This window comes from Anastrepha obliqua, chromosome 4 (genome assembly GCF_027943255.1).
Source record: "Anastrepha obliqua isolate idAnaObli1 chromosome 4, idAnaObli1_1.0, whole genome shotgun sequence".
Taxonomy (NCBI): domain Eukaryota; kingdom Metazoa; phylum Arthropoda; class Insecta; order Diptera; family Tephritidae; genus Anastrepha; species Anastrepha obliqua.
In genome coordinates this window covers 27745274-27771428 of record NC_072895.1, presented here as the reverse complement: position 1 = coordinate 27771428, position 26155 = coordinate 27745274, and the positions used below count along the sequence as shown (strand labels likewise).

General features: G+C 38.2%; 1 protein-coding gene across 1 annotated transcript in view; it reads right to left on the bottom strand.

Annotated features, from left to right (window-relative positions):
- Positions 1 to 25152, bottom strand: part of LOC129245593 (nose resistant to fluoxetine protein 6-like) — a 65169-nt gene extending 40017 nt beyond the window's left edge. Inside the window, exons 1-2 of the mRNA XM_054883859.1 lie at positions 24886 to 25152; positions 24236 to 24390 (exon numbers count right to left, since the gene is read on the bottom strand). The gene's annotated coding sequence lies outside the window, so the exon portion shown is untranslated. The remainder of the gene's footprint in view (positions 1 to 24235; positions 24391 to 24885) is intronic.
- Positions 25153 to 26155: the final 1003 nt, after the last annotated feature.

Here is a 26155-nt window from a genome sequence, read left to right as displayed (position 1 = left end):
AATTAAATGAAAACTAAATATATATGTCGCGTTGCTATTATTATGACCGTCGCTGTACATATTGACTTGTTTATTTATATTAAAATCCCGCACTTTTATGTATCTACTAAACACCAGTAGATATATTTACTTACATATTGACACTCTCACCATTTATTGGGTATTTGGCCAAGCTCCTTCTCCTATTTGTGGCGTGCGTCTTGATGTTGTTCCACAAATGGAAGGGCCTTACAGTTTTCATGCCTCCTCCGAACGGCAAATGGTTTTTTATGAGGAGATGTTACATGGCAGAAATACACTCAGATATTTGTCATTGCCATTGCAAAAAAAAAAACAAATTTTCTACCATTTGGTGTTTCATGCACGCAGATAAGAACCCGTGCACTTTCGAACGGTAGTCACGCACCAACCCATTCGCCTACGGCGGAAACTGGGTATAACATTTGAGATGAGTAAAACATTGGGTACATGGTACTTTTATTGCTGTAAACAGTTGACTCCCTAATTGTTCGAGTCAACATTTCAGATTAGTTTCACAAATTATTAGCTTAGATGTGGTGGCTTGCATAAGTTCGGTTGACGTTTAACACTTCAATATACTACAAAAATTTTAAGATAAACTGTAAATAGTTGCCCACATCTTCCAAAAAGTATAAATGTAATAGCTATAAATGGTTGTAGTGGCATCCTATAACATATTTATATGTGCATGTATGTATGTATATATATTCCTAGTTTTGTAAGCAATTTGAAGAGTAAAACGATTCTCATACCTGTTGGCAAATTCACAGTTCTAACCTAACACCTGCGTGCGACAAAGAAAGTTTAAATATTTCACTTGTAAAAGTTAGAGCTCTTTAAATGATAAAATACAATTTTTTTAGGGTCATTTTAGGTCATTTCTCTTTATTATGATAATATTGGTATGGCACAAAATATCGGCTAAATGGCGACCGCGGCCTCGGCGGCACACCTCCATCCGATGGTCCAAATTTTCGATGACGCTGAGGCATAATTGAGGTTCTATGGCGTTAATGTGCCGAATTATCTCATCTTTTAGCTCTTGAATTTTTGCTGGCTTATCGAGGTACACCTTTTCTTTCAAATAACCCCAAAGAAAGAAGTCCAACGGTGTCGTTGACGTTTAGGTGTGGTTCACATTCAACATCGGCCCTTGAAATTTAACCACCCTTTAGTATCTCGACACACGAGTTTACAAATTTGGTAAATAGGTTTGAATCCGACAAGTCAAAAGAGTTTTTAAGTCAAGCAGTTATATGGAATCCTTGAACGGCCTATTTTGAATTCGACATTTGTTAACATTTTTTTATTGGTTTCCAGAAAAGCTAATGGACAAGCGTGGAATTTCTATGATAAAATGATGCCTTACTGGAAATTTTCTGGGAGTCCCAATTATTACTTGTCTTATTGTCTAGTCCAACAATGTTGAAAACATACGGCCGAATATTGTAAATCTTCGTCTGAGTTTCTGTAACTTTTGCTAGACTAAGGTTATCCTAGGGTACGCTATGAGTCAATTGACCTTGCACACAAGAGGCATCGTATGGAATTGCACAAGACATCTTGAAGGCCTGTACTTCGCCGATGACATCTGCCTCCGCTCTCACAAGGTCACTGACATGCCAGCGAAGGCGGACAGAATATTCACGCCGGCACGCACTGTGGGGCTGGAGGTCAACATCGCCAAGACGAAGGCTATGAGAGTCAACCACTATAAAGCAAGACGGATGACGCGGCACCCTTCTTGCGTGTTTGGCCGAGCTCCTCCTTTTATTTGTTGCATGTGTCTTGATGTTGATCCACAAATGGAGGGACCTACAGTTTCAAGCCGACTTCGAACGGCAGATATTTTTATGAGGAGCTTTTTCGTGGCAGAAATAAACTCGGAGGTTTGCCATTGCCTGCCGAGAGGCGACCGCTATTAGAAAAAAGGTTTTCTTAATTTTGGTGTTTCACCGAGATTCGAATCTACGTTCTCTCTGAATTCCTAATCCTAGTCACGCACCAACCCATTCGGCTACCGGGGTGGCGGATTTCCGGTGGAATTTGTCGAAAGCTTCTGTTACTTCGACAGACGGCGGAGTAGATGGAGATGTCAACTGCAGTCTAAACGGAGCAAAGGCGGCGTTCGGACGAACGCATGCAGTATGAGCCAGTTCGCGAAACTCCAGGCGCTCTAAGCTGCGAATATTCAGCTCATGTGTAAAGGCAGTATTGTTGTACGGAAGTGACAAAACATCTCTGGTCTCCAACAACATCACACAGAGGCTACAATCTTTCGTGCACAAATTCCACCGCATCATCTGTAGGATTTTCTGGCCGAACACAATCAGCAATGACGTGCTGTGGAAATCAACGAATGAGGCACCCATCCTATGGCAAATCAAAAGCAGAAAATGACGATGGTTAGGTCACAAGCTTAATAAACCACCCGATATCATCACAATAATGGCACTGGACTGAAACCCACAAAGGAGCAGATGACGCAGTCGGCCAAAGATTACTTGGAGAGGGTCGATGTTGCGCGAACTAGCAGATGCCGACATCAGATGGGACGGCGCAAAAACAACAGCCCAGAACCGTGTACAATGGAATAGTCTTGTCGAGGACCTCTGCTCCCGCGCGGAGTGAATAAGGATATAAAAAATATGAATATAAGCAAGAGTGAGACTTCTCGGCAGATTTCTCTAGCTTATTATGAAATCAGACGAGTTGGTTGAAGAGCAATTATTTGATGAAGCCTCATGTCTCTCAGACTTTCGCAATTTTTTCGTTTTTTTTTCCACGCCAGCCATTTCTTCGAATTGGGGAGCAAATAGTAGTTGGAGTGGGTTCAGAGGAAGCCAAGTCTGAGGAATAAGGGGATGTGAAACGAGTTCGAACTCTATTTCCATTAATTTTGCGGCCAGAACTGCTGAGGCGGGACTGCTGGTGCGTTGTCGTGATGGCAATGGAAAATCACTCGACTTCCTGAATTCAAACGAATGCCAAACACAAAAAAATGAACCGATCTGGCTGAAACTTGGCGTGTGCTCTGCCAAGAGATGCTACTAACTAAACATAACCTCGATACGCGCCAGTAGTCTCGTCTCTCATACTTTGCTTGTACTTTTCAAACGACCCTCGTATGTGTTTGTGTAAGAATACAGTTCATAAGTCTTCATCAGAATCCAACTTGCTTGACTTCATTTTTCAAAATTTTTTCGCAATTTCCCGTAGGTGTTTTACAACAAATATTACACCAATGCAAACCTCTAGACATATGTGTGTGAGTGTATGTGCACACGAACTCATGAGCACGTGATTTGCCAATTAACACATCCGAGTGTTACAACATTGTTGCAGAGCTTCGTACGCAAATTATTTTGCGAAAATTGTTATAATAGAATTCATATGCAAGTCGGTGTCTAAATACTTACAGTTCATGAGTGAGTTCATAATTGACAAAAACAAAAATGTTAGCCCAATTTGTGGCGAAATTCACTAGTTTTGGGCGAGTTGAAAAATGAACAAAAATTAAAGCATCCACCTTTGAAAAACATTACCCGAATTATTATTATTATTTCCTACTGGTTCTAGGAAGGAACAAACAGCTACACACACATCATTTTTTTCATTAAATTTAAATTAAAATCCATTCAATTATATTTGATATTTTATTTAAATACTCTTTTCTCTTCTAGTTTGTTTTACGATTGATTGCACTGATAAAATCTTTAGAAAATCTTTGAAAGAAGGATAAGTTGTAGATACTTTTAGAGCTCACTACGCAGATGATGGACTTCATTAACATTTATATTCACTAACATTTGAAGCATTCCCATTTAATAGAAGCATTTTTGTTTCACATACACCTCCGACTGGTCGCTTTGCAACTAGTACAATTCTAGTCACTCGCGAACTAGTTGGACTTATTCAATTAAATACTAGTTCATGCAATAAATTCTTTGCTGATTCACTCACAAGTGAATTGATTTGAGTAAGTTGAGTTTGATTTTCGACCGATATAATTTTTTGGTATACTTTTTTGGGTGAATTAAGTGGAGTTGGGCTTCATCGGAAGCTGCACTTCGAAAATCGAGGCCAGTATAGCTTTCTACTTCTGTAAATCTGCGATCGACAAAAATATGGGGTCTCAAGCTACGTGTCGTACTCTGGATGTGCAACTTAGTGACATATAGCTGCCTAGTTTAGTGGGTAGCTCTTCGAAAGGGCTATAACACCACTAAATAAGAGAGAATGACGAGGATTGCATGTATTGACATCCCTTGGGCGTGTAGAACATGCCTCATTGCCGCCCTTAACGTCATTCTGTACCTACATCACCGTTGATCTGCAAGTTCAATCCATTACCGCTCAGAGCAGCCCTATTAGGTTGATGGAAATTGGCCTCTGACAGCAATCTCCCGTTAGACATGGTCGCATTTTCAGGCAGATTTCGCCCGCCTTCCTTCGCTGTACTTCGTACCTCCATCCAGAAACTGGGTTTGAGGGATGTACTAGGGCTATCTTTCCAAGCATGCTGGTTTAGATGAAAGAGGAAAGTCCGTATGAGCATAGGTACCTCTGTTTTCACTGACGGTTCCAAATGAAATCTAGAATTCTAACGGGGGTTTTCCCTAGATCAGCGAATATTTCAGTCTCTTTTAAGCTGCCGAAAACTAGTAGTGTTTTTCAAGCAGAAGTCTTCGCAGTCCCGCAGGCATGCAAAATGCTGAGAGATCGCTGTTGGGATGTTAGTTGGTTGGTTAAAGTGGTGGTTCATCCAGAATCCTCAAATCCTTGAAATCTCAGCCAGACAGTTGTTCGAGACTCTCGAACAGTGGTTTTCCAAAGGTTCACATTTTCTGCTTCCTTAAGGTAGGGCATTCGCAGTGGAAATGGAAAATCGTTTTCTTTTTCTCTGATTGTTTACAACTGTGCCTCTGTGTATTGTGAGGAATGCCCCTTTTGGCTGATTGTTCTTCGACAGACCAAAAGCCCGTTATGACTGCCGTGAGTCTTCAAGCGTCCCATCGTTTCATGTTATGGCCCAGATTAAGGCTACGTTAAGGTTTTCACTCAAGGTGGCACGGCTTTTCCTACTTTGTTCCACCAGTTTAGAGGCTATTGTAGCCGAAACCAATGCCTAGATGGCAGCTTGGCTATCCGAAGGAATAGCGCTATTGCCCTTAAAAAGGAAATCTGCGATTAGTAGCCTACAATCTTCCCCAATTTTCAGTACTTCCGCCTGGATGTCGGCGCTATTTGTTTGCTCTCTTCAGGTCAACTCCTGTACGGAGGAAATCAAGCGTCTCGGAAAGCGTGCAAGAAACATTTCTTTTATCTGGCTTCCAGGGCATGGAAACATAGAGGAAAATAAGACTGCCGATAAGCTTGCCAGAAAAGGGTCCACAGAACCAGTTTCAGTTGTCCCTATATCTCAAACATCGGAATCCCCTTGACCATTGTTAAAGGGAAAGTGCATAAGACAGCTGGAATATTTTTTTCCCCGCGCCCTCTGCTCCCTTGCGGGTTCTAGTTCAGAGCCATTCTCGTGGTGCTATCTGGTGGTTTTCTCAATGAGTGACCTATCCATCGCCACTTTCTGCGTTTGATTTGCCTAAGGAGGTGTTCCTCGTTGGTTAATATCCACAGTGCGTTATTACTTATGGTGTTTGGCCAGAATATTCTGCAGATGATGCGGAGGGATTTGTTGATGACGGATTGTAGTGTTAAAGACCAGCCATGATTCGCTTTCGTATAACAATACTGACTTTACGCCTGAGCCGAATATTCATAGTTTTTCCTTGTTTAGCCTGTAGTTGACATCTTCATTTGCTCCACCATCTGCCGTGATGATGCAGCCGAGGTAGCAGAAGCTTTCGACACCCTCAACCGGGCATCCGTCCACTAATATCTACATTGCAGTATTGTGGTTAACTCACATGGCCTTGGTCTTGGCGATGTTGACCTTCAGTCCGGAAGTGCGTGCCAGCGCGACTAGTTTGTCCACCTTCGCTTGCATGTCAGAGAGTTTGTGAGAGGGGAAGCAGATGTCATCGGCGAAGTCCAGGTCCTCAAGATGTCTGGTGAAACTCCATACGATGCTTGTTTTGTGCAGTGTCAGTTTGCTCATGACGTCATCAAGGACGATGGGAAGAGAAGGGGCGACAGGGGCCAACCTTGTCTTACGTCTGCGTTAGTAATGAATGGCTCGCTGAATATTGTGAAGCACTGCCAGTCCGGAGTTCACGTATAGGGCTTTGATGAGGCGGGTTATCTTGTCGGGAACTCCCTTTCTACTCAGTGCCAGCCATATTTTGTCTCGTTTGATAGTGTCGAACGTCTTCTTAATGTCTACGAACAGCATGTAGAGCGAGGAGAGCCACTCAACTGATTGTTCTACTATAATCCGAAGTGTGTTAGCTTGGTCAACGCAGCTTCGGTAAGGGTGAAAGCCAGCTTGCTCGTCTCTTAAGGAGCGTTTGATATATTTTTGAGCCTGCTTTGTATGATCACGGCTACAATTTTGTAGATGGTATTAAGTAGGGTTATTCCTCGTCAGTTGGCGCAAACACGAAGATCGCCTTTCTTGGGAAGCTTCACTATGATGCCTTTTGTCCAGGATAGAGGAAGCTTTTCGTTGCTCCAGACGGCGTTGATGTGGGGATGAAAAATTTCCGCTGATATTCATTTTATCGTGTGCTATTTTAAAAACTCTTTGGCCTCAGCATGACAGAAGCAAGATGCTTAAAATGCGGGGATCCCACGCCACTTAATTTATAAACACATAGCGGTAGTTACTGGTCACTAGGTGATTGTAACTGATGCGGTGGAGCTTGAACTTCCCGGCAGAGAAAGAAGCTGTTGAACACTTTCTTTGAAAATGTCCGTGTCAGGCGGCTAGGCGCTTGAGGTTCCTTACTGTGCCTTTAGCGGCTAGGCTGAGACAGTTCTCGAGTCTAGATTCTGATTCTCTCCTCCAGTACATCAAAAGTACTGGATGGCTGTAGATGGTTTTTCTTTCTTTTAAGTTTTTGAAATTTTTCGAAGGTAGTGGTATACATTCTGGTATCAAAACAGCACTCCAATAGTCTCCATAGCACTATGTAATGTACCCGTAGTACTCTTGCCATCTAACCCACCTACCCACCTAAGACGTATTGAGGTTATGTCTGAAATATTTACTGCTTTAAACGGCTCACTTATTGTAAAATCTCGTATATTTTTTATACTAACTACTCTGTCTGCTTGCTCATACTTTACTACTGCTCCATATTAACGAACTTCTGCGCGTGGCCTATCAATTATCAAGTCAAAGCGTAATATTGAAGTTTCTGTAAGAGCAGCGTAGAAGCAACCATTTGCTCAATTTTTTAAGGCATACTTCGGAATTCATATGCACGAGAGCGCCTATTCATTTTCAGGAAGAGAAAATCAAAAACATATCTAAAATCTTAGCTTCAATCCAAAAACAAACCAACTCTAAAATAAACGCCAAAGATTTTCTTCGCTTTGGATTATCAGATGCCACACGAAACAAAAACAAGAATAATTAAAATGTAAAGCGAATCATTCACAGTTTTTAGTGCATATCCATATATAGTACACTCACTTACGTATGTATGTTTACAAATGTGGGTATGCATTTCCATATACAAATATTCATTCCGCCTTTGAATCGCTTCCTTAAACTAGACGAGTGTATTACTACCACTCGCATAGCCACCAGTGAATCAAACCAGCCCTTTTTTCATGAATATATTAAAGTGGCATGAGAATAAAAGTGACATTTAAGATTTAAGCATAGCACTAAGTTCGCAATTCACGTGAAACGGCTGTCAAGATCCATACAAATTGCATTGACGTGAAATATGCGTGAAGTTTCATATGTATTTCATGGCAAAGTCCCTGGAGGCCCTATGTTCCATATACCTATGTTCCACATAGGGGTAAAAATTGAGCGAAAAGTGACAGTTTCCTTGCGAGTTAAGGGCCTGAGTTCGAATACTCCGAAGACATGGCATTTTTAAGCGAAACGTCTTCGCAAGTCTAAGTACAAGAGTGGCTCAATAAATGTCCGCGTTTGATGACAGAGGACGTTCCTGAGCGAAGTTGTTATTAGCATTGTGTACTGTCATCTATCGAACGACGGCAAAACAAATTTCAGACTGATTGATAGGTTGGTTTGGATTTGACAGCTATTCGAGTATGAAGTGTTTCGTGGTTTTCGCTAAGATGAAAAAAGAGCAGAATCGTTCGGTAACCCACTTTTTGTTTTTCGCTGGGGAAAAATGAGAGAAGATGAAAGCAAAGTTGGATGCTGTCTATGCGGATGCTTCGCCACCTATGTCCACAGTTAGATATTGGTTCAAGAATTTTAAACGTGGGCAAACATCTGTTTTTGATTTGGAGCGACCAGGACGCCAAGCAGACGTGGTTACCGAGGAAATCATTCAAAAAGTCCACGACATGATTCTTGCTGATCGCCGAACTAGAATGCGTGAAGTAACAGAGGTCATAGGCGTGTCGACCGATGATGATTACATGTTAAATTGGCGATGAAAAAATTGTGCCGCGATTGCTCACAAGGAGTGGAGCAGTGAGCTCTCAAAACTAAGGGAAAAATCCAGATCAACGTTTAACCTCAGCTACTCGACAGGAAATTGGCAATTGTACAAAGAGAGTCGGAGACAGTACAAGAAGGCAATTAGAGCCGCCAAGAAAGAGAGCTGGAGCGAATTCTGTTCGTCAATCGAATCCACCAGGGATTCTGCCAGGCTTAGCCGTGTTCTGTCCAAAGATCATTCAATGGCTTCTTGGGTCAAGAAACCTGATGGTACTTGGACAGCTACGACAGAGGAATCGCTAGAACTTCTGCTAAACACGCATTTTCCGGGGTGCAGCGTCCACGAAAGTGGGAGGGGAAGTATTAGGCGGAGCCAATATAATCCACAGCACCTCGCAAAAGAAATAATTACAAAGGAGAAAGTTGCATGGGCAATTAAATCTTTTTCACCTTTTAAATCTCCAGGGCCAGATGGGATCATCCCAAAGATGTTACAGGAAACCTTGGACTGTATCCTACCATGGCTAGAGGAAATTTTTAAAGCGTGTTTAAACCTAGGTCATATTCCAGATAGTTGGAAACTAGTCAAGGTCGTCTTCATTCCAAAAATAGGCAGGAGGGGACATGAATCAGCGAAGGACTATAGGCCAATCAGTCTTTCGTCTTTCCTGTTAAAAACCTTTGAAAGACTTTTGGATATATATCTTAGAAGCTCTTTGGAGAGCTCTGGTATATCTACTGCACAACACGCATACCTTAAAGGCAAATCTACGGAGACAGCGCTTCACGAGGTAATCGGAACAATAGAGGGCTCTCTAGAGAACAAACATTATACCATGGCGGCATTCTTGGACATAGAAGGCGCCTTTAACAATGTTAGTACAGATGCGATCCAACGGGCGTTGATAGACTTAGAGGTGGACAATTGCATCAGTAATTGGGTCATCTCTATGCTAAAAACCAGGATCATCAAAGCTAATATGGGCAATATCAGTATAACCAAGAAGGTCCACAGAGGCACCCCACAGGGGGGAGTACTGTCTCCACTTCTCTGGTTATGCGTTATTAGCAAAATCTTAATAAAACTTAATAGAGGTGGGGTAAAAGCGGTGGCGTACGCTGATGATGTGGTGTTAATGGCGTCAGGACTGTGTCCTAATACGATCAGTGGGATCATCCAGAGGGCATTAGGCGAGCTTAACTCTTGGGCCACAGGCTGTGGCCTAGGTTTAAACCCACGTAAAACAGAGCTTATGCTTTTCACCACCAGATATAAGGTACCACCTTTTACCTTACCAAATATTAACGGACAAACTCTCTCACTATCACCCAGCGCAAAGTACTTAGGGGTAATTCTGGACTCCAAACTAAGCTGGAAATTAAATGTTGAAGAACGGGTAAGGAAGGCAGAAATTGCTTTATATGCCTGTAAACGTATGCTTGGAAGAAGATGGGGTCTTCAACCTAAGCATACATTATGGCTGTATAAGGCGGTTATACGACCTATTTTATCGTATGGTTCGATAGTTTGGTGGAAAGCTCTAGGGAGAGAGTACAATACCAAACTACTCGGCAGAATACAAAGATCAGCATGTGCAATAACGGTCGGTGCAATCAGATCATGTCCTAGAGAGGCTCTCAATGTACTGACACACGTTATTCCAATAGACCTACATATTAAGAAGACGGCAACCATGAGTGCATTTAGGTTAAACGAAGCGGGTCGCTGGAGAGAAAAAACTTATGGTCATGCTAGTCTATTATTGCGACAAACTCAGTTAATCTCGGTGAGAACTGACTACATCGTCCCGACGGTAACTTTCAATAGGAATTTTGCCACTCTCTTTCCAACTAAGGAAGAATGGAATAAGGGATTCTCTCTAAACAACTTCGACACTACAGTCTATACGGATGGAAGTAAAATGGACTGCGGTGTTGGAGCTGGTATATATTCTTACAGACTTAAAATTGAGAAATCTGTGCGGCTCCCTAATACCAGCAGTGTCTTCCAGGCGGAAGTACTGGCGATTGGGGAAGCTTGCAGGTTACTAATCGCAGATTTCTCTTTTAAGGGTAATATCGCTATTCTCTCGGATAGCCAAGCTGCAATCCAGGCACTGGGTTCGGCCACAACAACCTCCAAAGTGGTGGAACAAAGTAGGAATAGCCTCACCATCTTGAGTGAAAACCATAAAGTTACCTTAATCTGGGTCCCGGGACATCGGAACATTGAAGGTAACGAAAAAGCAGATGAACTGGCAAGAGGGGGATCTGCCATGAATAACGCTCTTGCAGAATTGGTACTCACACCATTAGGTGCAGTCAAGAGCACAATTTCCCAAAAATACCTCCGAATCGCTGACTGTAGGTGGAAAGTCCAGACGAAATGCAATATTAGCAGAACGTTATGGCCCACCTACAACCTCAAGCAATCGTCGGCATTAATAAGAATGAAACGACGGGATGCCTGGAGACTAACGGCGGTCATAACTGGCTTTTGGTCTATCGGAGAACAAGCAGCCAAAATGGGTATCCCTCACAATACATACTGTCACAGTTGCAAACAACCGGAGAAAAAGGAGACAATCTTCCATTTCCTCTGTGAATGCCCTGCCCTATGGAAGGACAGACTGTTAACCCTGGGCCAACCGCTGTTCGAGAATCTCGAGCAACTATCTGGCGTCGACGTTAACAACCTAATAAGGTTCCTTAACCGCACAGACTGGATATAGTTATGCTGTAAAAAACCGTTAAACAAGTTGGCAACGAGGATGTGGCAACAAAATGGCGCGAAAGCGCTAGTTAGATTCTGGAAGAATCACCACTTTAACCAACCAACCAACCAGCTCACAAGAAACAACAAGCGGATGCGACTCTTAACTTCGAAGCAGTGTTTGGAGCAATTTAAGCGAGATCCGCAGGAATTTTTGTGACGAGTTGTCACCGTTAAAGAAACTTGAGGACTCATCATTGCACACCAGAAACTAAGCAACAATCAAAACAATAGATTTCTCCCGGTGTATTTGCTCCAAAGCACGCGAAGACAGTCCCATTGGCCGGAAAGGTCTTGGCGTCGATTGTTTGGGATGCAAACGGCGTCATCCTCATGGATTTTTTTAGAAAAAGGAAGAACGAGCACTGGACTATACTACAGTGAGTTATTGGACCGCTTTCACAAAAAATTTAAGTAGACGTGGTCGCATTTGGCGAAAAAGAAGGTGCTGTTTCACCACAATAACGCACCAGCACATGCATCCGGAGTTGTCGCCGCCAAACTGCATGAATTGCGTAATAAATTGCTGCCGCATCCCCCGTTTTCACCCGATCTGGCTCCCTGCGACATTTTCTTGTTTCCTAACATGAAGGAATGTCTCGCGGGGAAAAAATTTAGTTTAAACGAGGAAGTCATCGCAGAGACAGATGCGGATTTTGGAGAGTTCGTCAAATCATATTTCTTGGAGGAGTTAAAAAATGGTCAGAGGGTTGAGAGAAGTGTATCTTTCTAAAACGGGGCAATGTTGAAAAAGAAAAAAAATTTTGAAAAAATGGTGTTTTCATTTCTAACACGGGTACTCATTGAACCCCCCTTGTATTATAAATATTCTAAAATTTTTTTCTTCAATATTTATGTGTGTCAATTTGTATACTATAGAACATTTTCAAGCATACCACAGACAGTCCAGGAGCAGTCACCAGCTTCAACTGTAATTAGGTGAGATTTAGTGTAAGCCTCGGCGTTTTTTAACATGAAAAACCAGCCGTTGAAACCCAGTACATCAGCAAGGCGCTCCAATAACTCTAGTGCAGCTCTGCAATATTCAGCAGACAATTTTTTAGAGCAAATGAATAAAATTGTGGAGTTAAGAAAACCATAAACAGAAACAATATTTAATTTTCTGCCTTTTTTTCTGAAAAATGTTAATGTAGGACTTTTGTTCCATTGCCAAGGCATTGATCAAGTTTTTAGTAAAAAAAACTTAGGCATAGAAACATTTTTTTAATTTAATTTTCTGCCTTTTTTTTTTGAAAAATTTTAATGCAGGATTTTTTTTCATTTGCCACGACTTTCATCGAGTTTTTAGTGAAAAAAACTGAGGCATAATAAACATTTCTCAAATTTTATTTTCTGCCAATTTTTTTTATTAAAAATTTGTATACGAGAACTGTTGTTCATTTGCCACGACTTTCATCGATTTTTTAGTGGAAAAACTGAAGCATAGTCAAAATTTTTATAATTTAATTTTCTGCCCCTTTTTCTTCTGAAAAATTTCAATGTAGGACTTTTGTTCATTTGCCACGACTTTCATCGAGTTTTTGGTGAAAAGGCATAGTAAAATAATTTTTTTTCGAAGTCTGTTAAAATGCTTCTGCGCTTAAAACGCCATTTAAGGAGCGAAATAAGAGCACTTTGCAAAAGCAGCATCCGACTGATTCACGAAAGTAGAAAATATTGTAACGAATTGTTTTAAAATTTTTTCCCAATATAACAAACCATTACTAAAACGAAGTATTGCTCACCACTTTGAACTTCACTATAACAGTTTCACTGCATTTTTTAAATAATTATTTACCTATCCCTTTAAAGTTACGTAGGCAAAATGCTTCACATCAAAACCTCTGAACAGCAAGCCCACACACTCCTTCTTGTTTTTTGTTAAAAAATTCTTGCTGAATGAAAATTAATAAAAAAAGAATATAAAATCGTAATTACCTCCCATTTCAACCATGAAATCGAGTTACTATCAACCGGCACTCAGTTTGCCAATGAAGCATATAAATGAATTTTTCCCACCCGGTGAGTTTTTGAGTGTGCGCCTGCTCTTGAACTTTACAAATAGTCGGAAATTACATAAATATATACTTAATATGTAAATAAACAAATATTGGGTGTACTAAGTGGACTCAAGCACTTTAAAATCACTTAAGTATTTTTTCCGTTCCCTATTTGTAGAAAATACATATATCTGTATGAACGAATTAGGGCGAATCGAAAGGCATGAGACGAAAATAAATTTGTTTCGCGAAAAGAAATTCTATAACATTTTTTTTTGAGCCAGTTGTAAGATTTGTGCCAGTTATCTTATGAAACAAAAATATGAAAATGAAATAGATGAAATCTTAATATGTTGTTTCATTCCTCATTTCAGTTAAAATAAAGGGTGGTTAAGTTTCAAGGGCCAGTGTTGATTTTGAATAAAATACAATTGTTTTAAAAAATTATTGTCATTTCTCTTTATTATGATAATACTGGTATGGCTCAATTACGTATGGAACAAAATATTCGCCAAATGACCGCCGTGGCTTCGGCGGCACACCTCCATCTGATGGTCCAAATTTTCGATGACGCTGAGGCATAATTGAGGTTCTATGCCGTTAATGTGCCGAATTATCTCATCCTTTAGCTCTTGAATCCCTTGAAATGTAACCACCCTTTATATATTTTTTCATTAAGGGGCCCCGGTGGTCTAGAGCTCGTAAATTTAGGGTATTTTCAGGATTTTTTTTTTACAATAAAACAATGATAATCGATATTGAATATTTAGGTTTTCATTTAACTTCTTTTACACAAAAATAAAAAAAAAATTTTAATTTTAAAAATTCCGCTGAAGTTGACCCTCCCGTAAAGTTGGACCTGGACGATGTTGTCCATTTTGGCTCTTCCATTTATCTGAAACACAAAAACCAAAAAAAATTATTAATCGGTATGACTGACCCACGTAAAGCGCGGTCCTCGCATTTTTCCAAACTTACCTACTTTTCTAGTTTCTATAAAAAAATAAATAAATAATAATACTTTTATTCCTCAAACCCAACAAATTATCCTTCTAATCCTTACTCCTGCACAAAAGTCAGCGCATTACTTGCATTGTGGCTGCTAAAACAAGCAAAAAAACAAGGAAAAAAAAACACAATTACACATTGCATCAGTAGTCCCAGCAAGAGGAAGCGGGCAATCGCGGTAATAGAGCAGACACACTAAATTTAGCGAAGTCCTCAACCATCTGTGTGATCCTTCTGCCAGAAAAATGTGTAACCCAGATGGCGCTCCAAGCAGTAAAAAGGCGCTGTTCCTAAGGTGGGCATTCCCACTACTTAGGACTGGTAGGGTCAGGCTAATCACCTACTCTGTCAGAAAGCAAAATTGATTAACGAAACCAACGCAAGACTGAGTCTTGTCGGGGCCCTATGCTCCCGAGTGGAGTAAACAAGGAAAAAAAAAATGACTGTAACTATGTCCCGCTACTAGAACAAAAAAAATTCAGAAAATGGCGCAAAAATAGCCATTGATGTTGTCAACAACATATTACAGTTTCAGACGATTCGGTTGAATTGTTTTTTTTTTTTTTTTTTTTTTGACAACACCAGACCGAAAAAAATCGTTTCGAGATAATTGGGTTTAAAGTTTGAGGAACAGGAGCGCGCGAACCGCTCTCTACCTATTTAGTGAGCTATAGAAGCTACAATATTGGGAATCTCTGCATGGAAATTTCACAGTATATTCTTAAGATACTATACTTTCGAAATATCGAAAAAGCAAAAAAACAATTTTTTGAAATTTCTAGGCCACCAGGTCGCCTTAAGATCCCTTCGGATCGCAAAAAAATAGTAATGCTTTTCACCTTTCTATTGTAGTGTGAAGGGAAGCAGTTTTTATAACTTTATTGTACACATAAAACATTCAAAATAACGGGAGGAAATGATGTGCTATAGATATGAGCCTCCACCAAAGGATGGTAGATTACCATGTTTGACCAACCGCTTTGGTGATAAGAAAATTCTGAGCGGAACTTCGGCTGCCACGTCCATTGTACAGATCCATAAGTACGTCTGGTCGTCAAAAAATGGCAACATCTAAAATCACATGATTCAAAAACGCGCTTTTATGTAACCTGGTTGCATAAGAAATTATTAAAATTCATAGAAAAGATTCCAAAAAATTACATAAAAATTTAGCTATTTCTTAATAAAAAATAGCTAAGAAATCGATTGAAAATATTTGTTATTGTAAATTTTCCAAATCAAAGATATTATTTTGTATTTTTTCTTTTTTTTTTTGTCGTTATTCAATTTAATTTAATGCTGCCATAAAAATTCTAATTTGACATAGCAACTCTGCCGATACGTTCAAGCACATCTAGACTCCATTACACATCTAGGTGGCTGTAAAAAAAAAAACAGGAAGAAGAAGAGTGGTTTTACTTGTATTTCCGTGCAATGCCCCCATCACAACAAGGATGATAGATACCAGATTTGCTCTTTAGGTATGGTGAAAAAAACAAATTTTGAGGAGAGCTTTGGTTTCTATGTCATTCGTTTTGTGTTTCACAAAATTTAGCTTTAGCTTAGTGAAACATAAAACGAATGACGTCGGCATATCTGTCAAATTCGCTCAGAGCCGAATAACGATCTGCTAGGTAATGTACACCTCTAAAAATCTTTTCACCTTGTTATCATAACCCATGTGACGTCAGTTCAACAGCTAATTCTTTCAAGTTCGCTAAGAGTCAGTTATCGGTCTGATCTTTCGCACACCGCATAAATTTTTTTGGCCATGCGGTATTTAGCACTGGTTCACTGTATGTATTTGAATATAATTCAAAAAGTTATGGGAATCCCTCTATGAAACTTTCATTTATTATTGAGTTTACTTATAAGAAAAAAAAGCGATGAGAAAACATCTGCGAGTGAATGTTTTTCAAAAATTACTAAAAAAATCTTCCGAAATATTTTGAATAAAGGAATAAATTTTTTTTTTTTTATATTTCTCTTCACAAATGTTTAACAAAACAATTATATTTTTTCCAAAAATAAAAAATTTCTTAAAGGTATATTTTTTTCCTAAAAAATTAAAAAATATAAAAATTTTAAAATGTTAAACAGAACCGAAGATATTTAAAAAACTCTATACAAAAATATTCAACATTGAATAAATCTCAAATGCTTTTTTTGAAAACTGTTTGCGGTTTACTTCTTATTATAGTCAAACCCTCGATTAAACCAATTTTCCGAAAATTTCACGATAATATTCAAAATACTCGAATATCTTGGCATAGAATCGATATAACTGGGATTTTTAGCTTTCAAAAATTGTTTAGATTTAAGGGAGTATTCCGGTCTACAAATTTGAAAAAATCGATTTTTTTTGCATATTTTCAAAGTTTAGATCTTCAAAAATATGCCCTCCAACGGATTTTTCAAAATTCGAATTATTTCCGGAGATAGAGCGGATTTTGTGACGTGGCATCTAAGCCGGCCGAGTGGAGCGAATCGCACAATGAAAGGCAGATGTTACCGGACGATTTGAGGACTCGTTCTTTCCAGAAAATCTTTTGTATCCCACACAACTTTTATTTATTCTATACATATATATATACTTTATACTTCTATAATATATACTTGGAAATATTATATATCCAGAGTGAGTAGTAAATATTATGGTCTAAGTTATTCTATTGGAATTGTTGCTCAAACTTCAAACGCGATTTTCTCAAAACTACTTTTTTTGAGATGGTCGTCATGATATCTTAAGTTCTACTTGACCGATCGCTTTGAAGATTGATAAGAATTTTTTATTATACATCTGCGCCTGACGCCATTTTGTGAATTTTTTTTCTTTGATTTGGCGTAATCCGATAGCGACATCCTAACTAATGAAGAATTTTTTTAATTTGTCTGTTTTAGATACTATAAGGGTTGTAATCATGTCAACCATGGAGCACCGTTTTTTATGTAGCCCCCACTACGCCAGCCTGTAATTCCACGATTTTTTTTCTTTTATTAATTTTTTTATACTTTTCCAATATTAATAAAAACCAAAAAAAAAATGGATAGCAAAAATGTTTTTCATTTTTTTTTAATTTGTTTTCAAAATACCTAAAATTAAGGCGTCCAGACCAGAATACCCCCTTAAGGCTAAAAAGCCCTACCGCGTAACAGGCAGGCAAAAAAAGTCAGTCTGGCCTAATGTAAATTCATACATTCATACGCACATATTTGTACATATATGACATTTAACTAGAACGACTTTGTTTATTTACAAATGTTTACAATATTTGATTTTACTAATTACAAGCAAATTCAATGAGTGGACATTTTAACATTTCCAATAATTGTCGGGAAGTAGAGGAGACAGATATTTGAATAGGGAGAATATTGTACTATCATAGAAAGTTAATACGATTTAGAATTTCAATTGAGTTTTTATATATATTTTTGACGCTATCGATTTTCGAACAATTTGGTGAACATCTGACAAATGCAACAAAATAAAGCTCGGAACAATGGCAATATTGATTGATATTGAAATCAATTTGCAAACCTTATTCGAAAAACTCTACACTCATCCAAAAAGAACAAAAAGAGTACGAAGCTCAAAGAAGAAAAATAAGCATTTAAATTGGTTCCTTATAAAAAGTTGATTGTTTGAACCTGGTGTCATTTATCTGCTATTTTGAATTTTAAGTGAATCGGATTTAAACATTCGCGGTGCATATTTTCCAACGGAAAATTTTATTAGTAGACAATTTTTCAATATTTGGTGTATCTGCGATGCATATTTTCGAATGCAAATCTTATTAATTAAGCAAATTTTATTTTTAAGAATTTTTCGATTCCATTCAATATTTGGTGCCAACCCAGCCGGCTCTCTAATGCAGTGGGGCTCGACTGCGCGTTGCCATCGTACTAATAAAGTTAAATATTCGAATTAGTTGGAAAATTGTGTAGTGCGTCACTTCTCAAGTCCGTAATAGCCTAGACAGATGATCTTTAAAAAAAATTAATTTGACAAAATGGCAGCCGTTCAAAGATGAAAAACCGTGTTTTGATTTTTTTTTTTTTTGACTTTAAAGGTCCGAAAAAAATGGTAAAAATTTTTTTTCCGAATGATCGTAGTTCACACGATAACGAAATTCATACTGAACCAGATCCTTCCTGTCTTTTTGATTTCAGACACCTGTGAGTCCCGGAATCCATGTCGCGACATACCTTTTTTGGGAAGACCATTTTTTTTTAAGGCTGACAACTATTTGAACGAACCTCGTATGACCAAAAACAAATTTTTATTTTTTTAGTTTTTAACAATGGATCAAAAAATAAAATACTGTTTATTTTTTACACTCTTTTAAAGTAACACTTAAAAAACAACATTTCTAGTTCTAAATATAATATGGTAACATGTTTAAAATAAATAAATAATTGGCGCGTACACTTCTGTTAGGTGTTTGGCCGAGCTCCTCCTCCTATTTGTGGTGTGCGTCTTGGTGTTGTTCCACAAATGGAGGGACCTACAGTTTAAAGCCGACTCCGAACGGCAGATATTTTTATGAGGAGCTTTTTCATGGCAGAAATACACTCGGAGGTTTGCCATTGCCTGCCGAGGGGCGACCGCTATTAGAAAAATGTTTTTATTAATTTTGCTTTCACCGAGATTCGAACCAACGACCTCTCAGTGAATTCCGAATGGTGATCACGCACCAACCAATCCGGCTACGGCGGTCGTGATCATGGTAACATGTTTAGTTGTCCTAATACTCGTATTTCAGAGAAATGTTTGGAACAAAATATTCCGAGAAATTAATTGTTTACCTCTACAGTTCGTTTCAAGTTAATTTTTGGAATTTATCTTAAAAATATAACATAAGACGAAAGTGCAGGTATGGGGGCGTCCATAAATTACGTGAGGTGTTTTTTTAAATTTTCTGTACCTCCCTCCCCCCTGGTGAGATGTCGTGAGATTTTATTCAACCCCCTCCCCCATCCCCCAATCTCACGTGAGATTTTTCAAAATGTGGGTTTCTTATGTAAAGGGGAGCGCATCTATGCACATGCTAAACTTGAAATATTCAACAACGCATGGAAAAACGAAGAATATTGTATATCAAAGAGCATTACAATAAAAAAGTTATAAAGTAAATCACATCAAACGTTTTTTAATTGCTACTACTATTCAAAACTTCTTTCACTACTATTTATGCGCGAGAATTTTTATAAAAAACACACAGTATTTTTCGGCTTAATTTAATTAATTAATCTAGATTTTTTTAGAGACGACCAGCGGAACGGGCGGGTTTTCGTTCGTTTGGTATAAAACAAATATGGTGGTTTGACAGTAGTAATGTATAACGTCGAAGTATGAATGAAATTATTTTCTTTCGAACGAATTAGTGAATGATCTTAGTCATACTACGATTACGCTTAAAATTAAATCTTAAGCATGTACAATCTGGATAATGGACCAAAATAGTATAATTTTTTTTCTTTTAATCAGAAAAAAAATTGCGTGATATTTGCCGAGACCCCCCCCCCCCCCCTCTCTCCTCCGTAAGATTAGATGAGATTTGACTCGACCCCCTCCCCCCTTAAACATCTCACGTAATTTATGGACGCCCCCTATACAACATCGGGTATGGATTGAAGGAAGGAGAGCAATGACTTTGGTTCTGCCCAGGGCTGATATTCAAAAATGTTCCCTTCAAACAGCAATTGAATTTGATACATCCACAGAAGAATTTAAAACATTGTCACACTGGTTAAAGGAGGTCTGGTTCATTATTATAAAAAAAAATGACGTTTGTGTGACATATTTTTTCTTGGCGCTACAAGCTGTCAAAAATTGCGGTAATTTTGAAAGAAAATTTGTTACTCCGTGAATCTTCATATTTTTTATTCGAAAAGAGTTAAGAAACTGTTTTTTTATTATGTATTTATGTTTATTCTACAAGTTGTTTGCTATACCTTACAAGTTACTATCGTATTTAGATGTGATAAGACTTTTTACTAGGTGGGAAAAATATTCCCGCTGCCCGTAGCGTGTTATGTACATTTGTTGAACTAATTCCTTTTTTTTTCTCAGATTTTCATGAAAAATGCCGCGCTATTTGAATGAAAATGATATTGAGCAGATGTTGGACATGCCCGATGATGGCTCAGAAGACGGATTTGAGTCTAATGAGGCAGAAGAGTTCAACGTGAATACAATACAACGGTTACTTCAAGCACCTGATGATTCAAGTGACCTTTTACAAAATTCTCCCACTCATTTGAATTCCACACCTAACAGTTGTTCCGAGTCAGGTACATCTACAATAGCACTATGTTCATAATTAGATAACTCAAAGCCAGAAGATCCTTTGATAGTGCAGTCATCATCACCCTTAGAACATGAATTGACTGATGAATCTGAATGTGAAGATGAGTCATGGGGGAAGGTTTTCTGGGCAACCACGCCAGATCCCGATGAATTTGATAAGGTGACAATAAAACCTCGGTATTTATTGAATAGGAGAGCACGTCCAGTAGCTAATTTCAAAAAGTTTTTTAGTGATGAAGTCTTCGATTTGATTGTTACTCAGACAAACTTGTATGCGGAGCAGCAAAATATAAAAAATTTGCAGCCTGTTGACACACAGGAAATTAGTGCTTTTTAGGCATTCTCGTTATAATGGGTAGTCATATTCTTCCACATATCGATTTATACTGGTCATCGGATCCTGGATTTCGTGTGAATGAAATAGCTGAAGTTATGCCAGTAAAACGCTTCAAGAGACTTTGCATTTGAACGATAATAGTCAACAACCAAGTAGAGAAGATGTAAATTTTGATAAATTGTATAAAATTCGTCCTCTTATATCATTACTTAGTCAATCATTTCAAAACAATGCCTTCAATTCCTCTTCCCAAAGTATCGATGAGAGCATGATACTATTCAAAGGAAGGTTCAGTTTGAAGCAAAACAATTTTACCTAATATAATAAAAAATAACACAAAAAGAAACGGCAGAAACAAAAGCCTAAAGTTGAAAAAGGTTGAATTCAAGTGGAGAACTAAACAAGGTGTAGCATTTACTGTGTGGCAAGATACTAAACGGGTTTTATTGTTGACTGCATTTCATCCTAAAGTGGAAGTAATAACTGTACAAAGAACGCAAAAAAATGGCTCCAGGGAAACTGTAAGTTGTCCTATGGTTGTGAAAGAATACACCAAAAGAATGGGCGGTGTCGACCGTTTTGACCAAGTGAAGGGAACGTATGCTGTCGGAAGGAAAAGTAAACGCTGGTGGTTGCAGATATTCTACTTCTTGATGGACGCAAGTTTGACAAAATCTTTCATTTTATATTCCCTAACGTCGAGAGTAGAACAGCTTACCAACTTAGAATTACGGGTGGCTGTTGCCAGAGGATTGATTAGTGGCTATAGCAGCAGAAAAAGAAGATCAAGCTTGCCTATATATATCGGCAAGAAATCACGCATAGCACGCCCAGAGGTATATCAAAAAACTGTAAATGCTGTACCTGAAGAACTGCGGTTTGTAAACGTAGGTGACCATATGCCAGCAGAGTTGGAGACTTACCGACGCTGTAAATTGTGCAGCACAAAGGTCAAAGATAAGCGTAGAAAAAAAATGTAGAAAGTGTAATGTCCCTCTTTGCATCACGCCTTGTTTTGCACAATTTCATAGAAAATAATGTCTCAAATTCAGCTTGCATGTGGCTCTGTTGACGGGCAGTGGAAATATTTTTACCACCTATTTTTCCAAAACTTCCGAAATAATTAGTGTTTTTCTTTTAAGTTTTTTTTTTTGTTATATAAATAAAAACCTGCCAAAAATATAAGCGCAAGTTATTTTATTACTCTGAATCCTTCTGCCTTATAAAGGGTTAAGCTGGACTACAATGAAGTTATTAAGCGTGCACTTGCGTCTAAGCTTTTTGTTGATGGCATCGATTTTTCGAAATACCAACTCTCCAACATGATTGCTATGGATGTGACCGCGGTATTCCTAGGCCAAGAAGCTCAAACGACAGTTCATCACAAGGCTTCTTCGTCAATTTACGTTCCTTCTATCGGTTACGATAGTGCACGCGTCACCTGTATTTTGGCGATTCTTCTAGATCGCAAGAAAGTATCGCCATTTTTAATCACTAAAGGTAAAAAAGACCAGATTCAACGTTTTTCAGGAATTTATGTCATTGAAAGTAAAAAAGCCTTGTGCACCCAAGCAGTTATAAAAGAAGTGGGTTGATTTTATGCTGCCACCACTCTTGAGGGGTCAGAATAGGCTAGTTTGGGATTCAGTCAGTGCTCACCGCGCTAAAGACATGAAAAACTTTCTCGCTGAAAGGAAGATTGATCAAATTATGATTCCGGCAGGATGCCTGGTTACTTCCAGACACTTGACATTGCAATAAACAAGCCATTCAAGGATCATTTGCGGTTGGAAATCAATGAATATATTGGAAACAGAATGGTGAGAAATCATCGAGGTAATTTGGTAAAACCAGGCTTACAAGAATTTGAGAATTGGGTAAACAATTCATGGGGCAAAATAACTGATAGTGATGTTTCCAATGCACTACGAGCAGGCTACTTAGACATGAAGTATTCACTTAACGATAGCTATATCGCAAGCCATGAGAGATATGGGCCAATGATTTAACAGGAGATGGATTTGGAGGAAAATCCGAATATAATTCAGAATTTTATTTATAACGATGTTCCAGAAGAAGATGACATGACTGTAATTGAATAAGTTTAAATTTCTGTATTCTGTGTAAAATAAATATTGGTGCTTTCCATTTCAATTCAACCGGGCTATTCGGGTCAGGTTCTTCGATTTCGATGTAACTCAAATATGTTGCTCTCTGGTCAAAATAATGAGACACGTATTTTTTTGTTCGCCCGAAAAAAAATTTTTTGAAGACTTATCGCCAATTTTGTTTTTCGACTCAAAGTCGATTTTTTTATTTATATAAGAAATTTTTTTTTTTTAAATGTTCATAACTTAGTCAAAAATGAACCGATTTTAATGATTCTGGGTTCAAAATGATCATCATTACTTACCCGAGCGACTTCATGTAGAAACAATTGCAAAAAAGTAGTCGAACATTTTTTATTTTGCAAAAAACAAAAAGTGCGAAACAGATTTTTTACTCAAAAATTCATTACTCAAAAACAACTCATTTTAGCTACTGAACATTCAGCTCAATTGAAATTTGAGGTGTCCTCTTGATTTGGAAAAAGTTAAAAAAAAAAATACACTTTTTGAAATATTGAATTTGGAAAACGTTTCAAATCTTTTTTGTTTTTGCAAAATTAAAAATTTTCAACTACGTTTTTGCAATTGTTTCTACATGAAATCGCTCGTGCAAGTAATGGCGATCATTTTGAACCCAAAATTATTAAAATCGATTAATTTTTGACTAAGTTATGAGCATTTAAAAAAAATTTCTTATATAATTAAAAAAAAATCGATTTTGAGCCGAAAAACAAAATTGCCGATAAATGAAAAAAAAAATTTTCGGGCCAACAAAAAAATACGTGTCTCATTATTTTGACCAGAGAGCAACATATTTGAGTTACATCGAAATCGAAGAACCTGACCCGAATAGCCAGGTTGAATTGTAATGGCAAACATCTATTAAATAAAAATATATAAATATACTTTTATTTTTGCCCTCTCCCCAAAATAAGCCCTAGCTAAAGAAAGTAAGGCAATGTCTTATTTTCGGAAAAAGACGGTACTTGCATATTTATGTAAATGTAATTTTACTGAATTATTTTTTTTAAATTAATATTTTCGAGTTTACAAATTAACTGAACATACATACATACACACATATAGAAATATATGTACGGGTGCTTTTAATAAGCGTACAAACTTACAGGAAATGTATGGCAGCCTGCAAAAATTCCAAGGTAGCTGTCCGTCCACTTCCGCTGATCAAAATTTAGACTGAAACTGCAAACTGGAGGCAGTTAACGATGCTCCTTTGTTTGTTTTGTCAAAATATTTCGCTTCAATAACTTTTCTGGCACTTCTATATTAAAATTATGTAATAAAATATTCTTATTATATTTTTTTTTAAATTAAATTCACTGTTTAAACTAAAAAAACGCGCAACAAATCGTAGTTTTTTTTTTTGTTATTATTTTATTTATTTCTTTGATATTTTATTTTATTTACAGCTACACACAATTTTTCCTTGTGCTTTCACTAACTGAGCACATTGGCTCTCAAACTGTTCGCCGCTTAATCAAGAACCAAGCACCAACTGCACACTTTGCGTACTGAATTGGGGAAACGCATCAGCTTCATTGATGCCAATTCTATTCAATATTTGCGCATTAGATGTGTGTGTGTATGTGTGTAAATGAGTGAATGTTGGATATTGGAAGTCACAAATTTGTTCCCTACCGGCGTCACGACTCTGTGTCTGGCTGCACCACTTTTAATTTATTTTTGTTTTTTTTTTTGTTGGTTTTTTTGTTTTTGTTTTTTGCCGTGCGTATCGATTAAGCAATCAGCTCTTTACCATTTTTTGTTGCTCGCTCATTTAAATAAATATTTATTCACTCATCAGCGCTGATGGTTGCGCCGCGGTTTACTCCCTAATATAAGTAGGTAACTATAGTTGTTGTTGTTGTTGCTATAACCATTTGCTGTTCAACAACAAATGGACGCATTGAAAATTTTGTCACTGCGGTGTTGTTGTTTAGCTATTGTTACATATCACTTTTTTGTTGTCTTTGGCCTTCAAACATTCAGCAAATTCATTGCTGCATACTTTGGCTTCTTTCCCTTTTCAAAACAACGAAAAAGTGATTTCTTTTATTTACTTTTTTATTATTACTGTTTTTTTTTTTTGTTCCGCCAATCACACCGAATTCCATCCACTTTTATTTTCTTTCCGCACGTACAAAAACCCAACTGATTTTTTTTTCTTTTTCGTTACTGTCTCGACATTTAAATGTCGTACCGCGTACCGCGAGTAGTTCCGTGCAAATGCTGCGTACGATCGATATGCTCAAACTTTTATAAAGTTTCTGCGTTGCGTCGCCGTCGTCGTCATTGTCGACGTCGTATCGCATTGTAGGGAGTAGTCAATGCGAAGCGCAATTAAAGGTCTCCGCCTAAAGACCAGCAACTCCGACTTTGACTCTGTATGAATGTGACTTCGACACTAGCAACTCTGATTTGGCATTTGCTTTGTTGGTGTTGCCGTCCTCGCTCACTCGCTCACCGCCACAGCTTCTGCCGCCCGTCACTACCTACTGCACTTATTGTTGTTGTTGTATAATCACCGCTAGTGCATTTAAAACTACTTGATTTCGATCTGCACTCAATCATAAGTGGACCGCTGCACGCGCTGTTCCCCACAGTTGACCCAATCTTGCTGCTCCAACAAAATTTAAGCTCTCAACATAAGTTAGGGTTATTCGGGATTCTTTTGTTTTTTTTTGAATTTCTTATTATTTACAGAGCACCAAAAAATGTAGAGTTTCGGCTGCGCGCTCGGTCTTTTGTTTACCCATGAGCGTGGAATGAAGTAATAAAAAAGAGCTGTGCGCTGCAGTAGCAGCAACAACTTAAGCACAAATGGCGTACAGGTAAAAGTGCGAGCGCACGCGCAACGTCCATAGTCGGACGATTGCTTTCGATGGAGCAGCGATGGCCCTTCAAACGGCTGTTGGTGCAGCCAGCATAAATGCGTTACAGCTCGGACAGATACAAGCACACATACATACATGCAGCGAGCTGCGCGTGAACGATGTGAATATTAGGAATCCCGAAATGTTTATTGA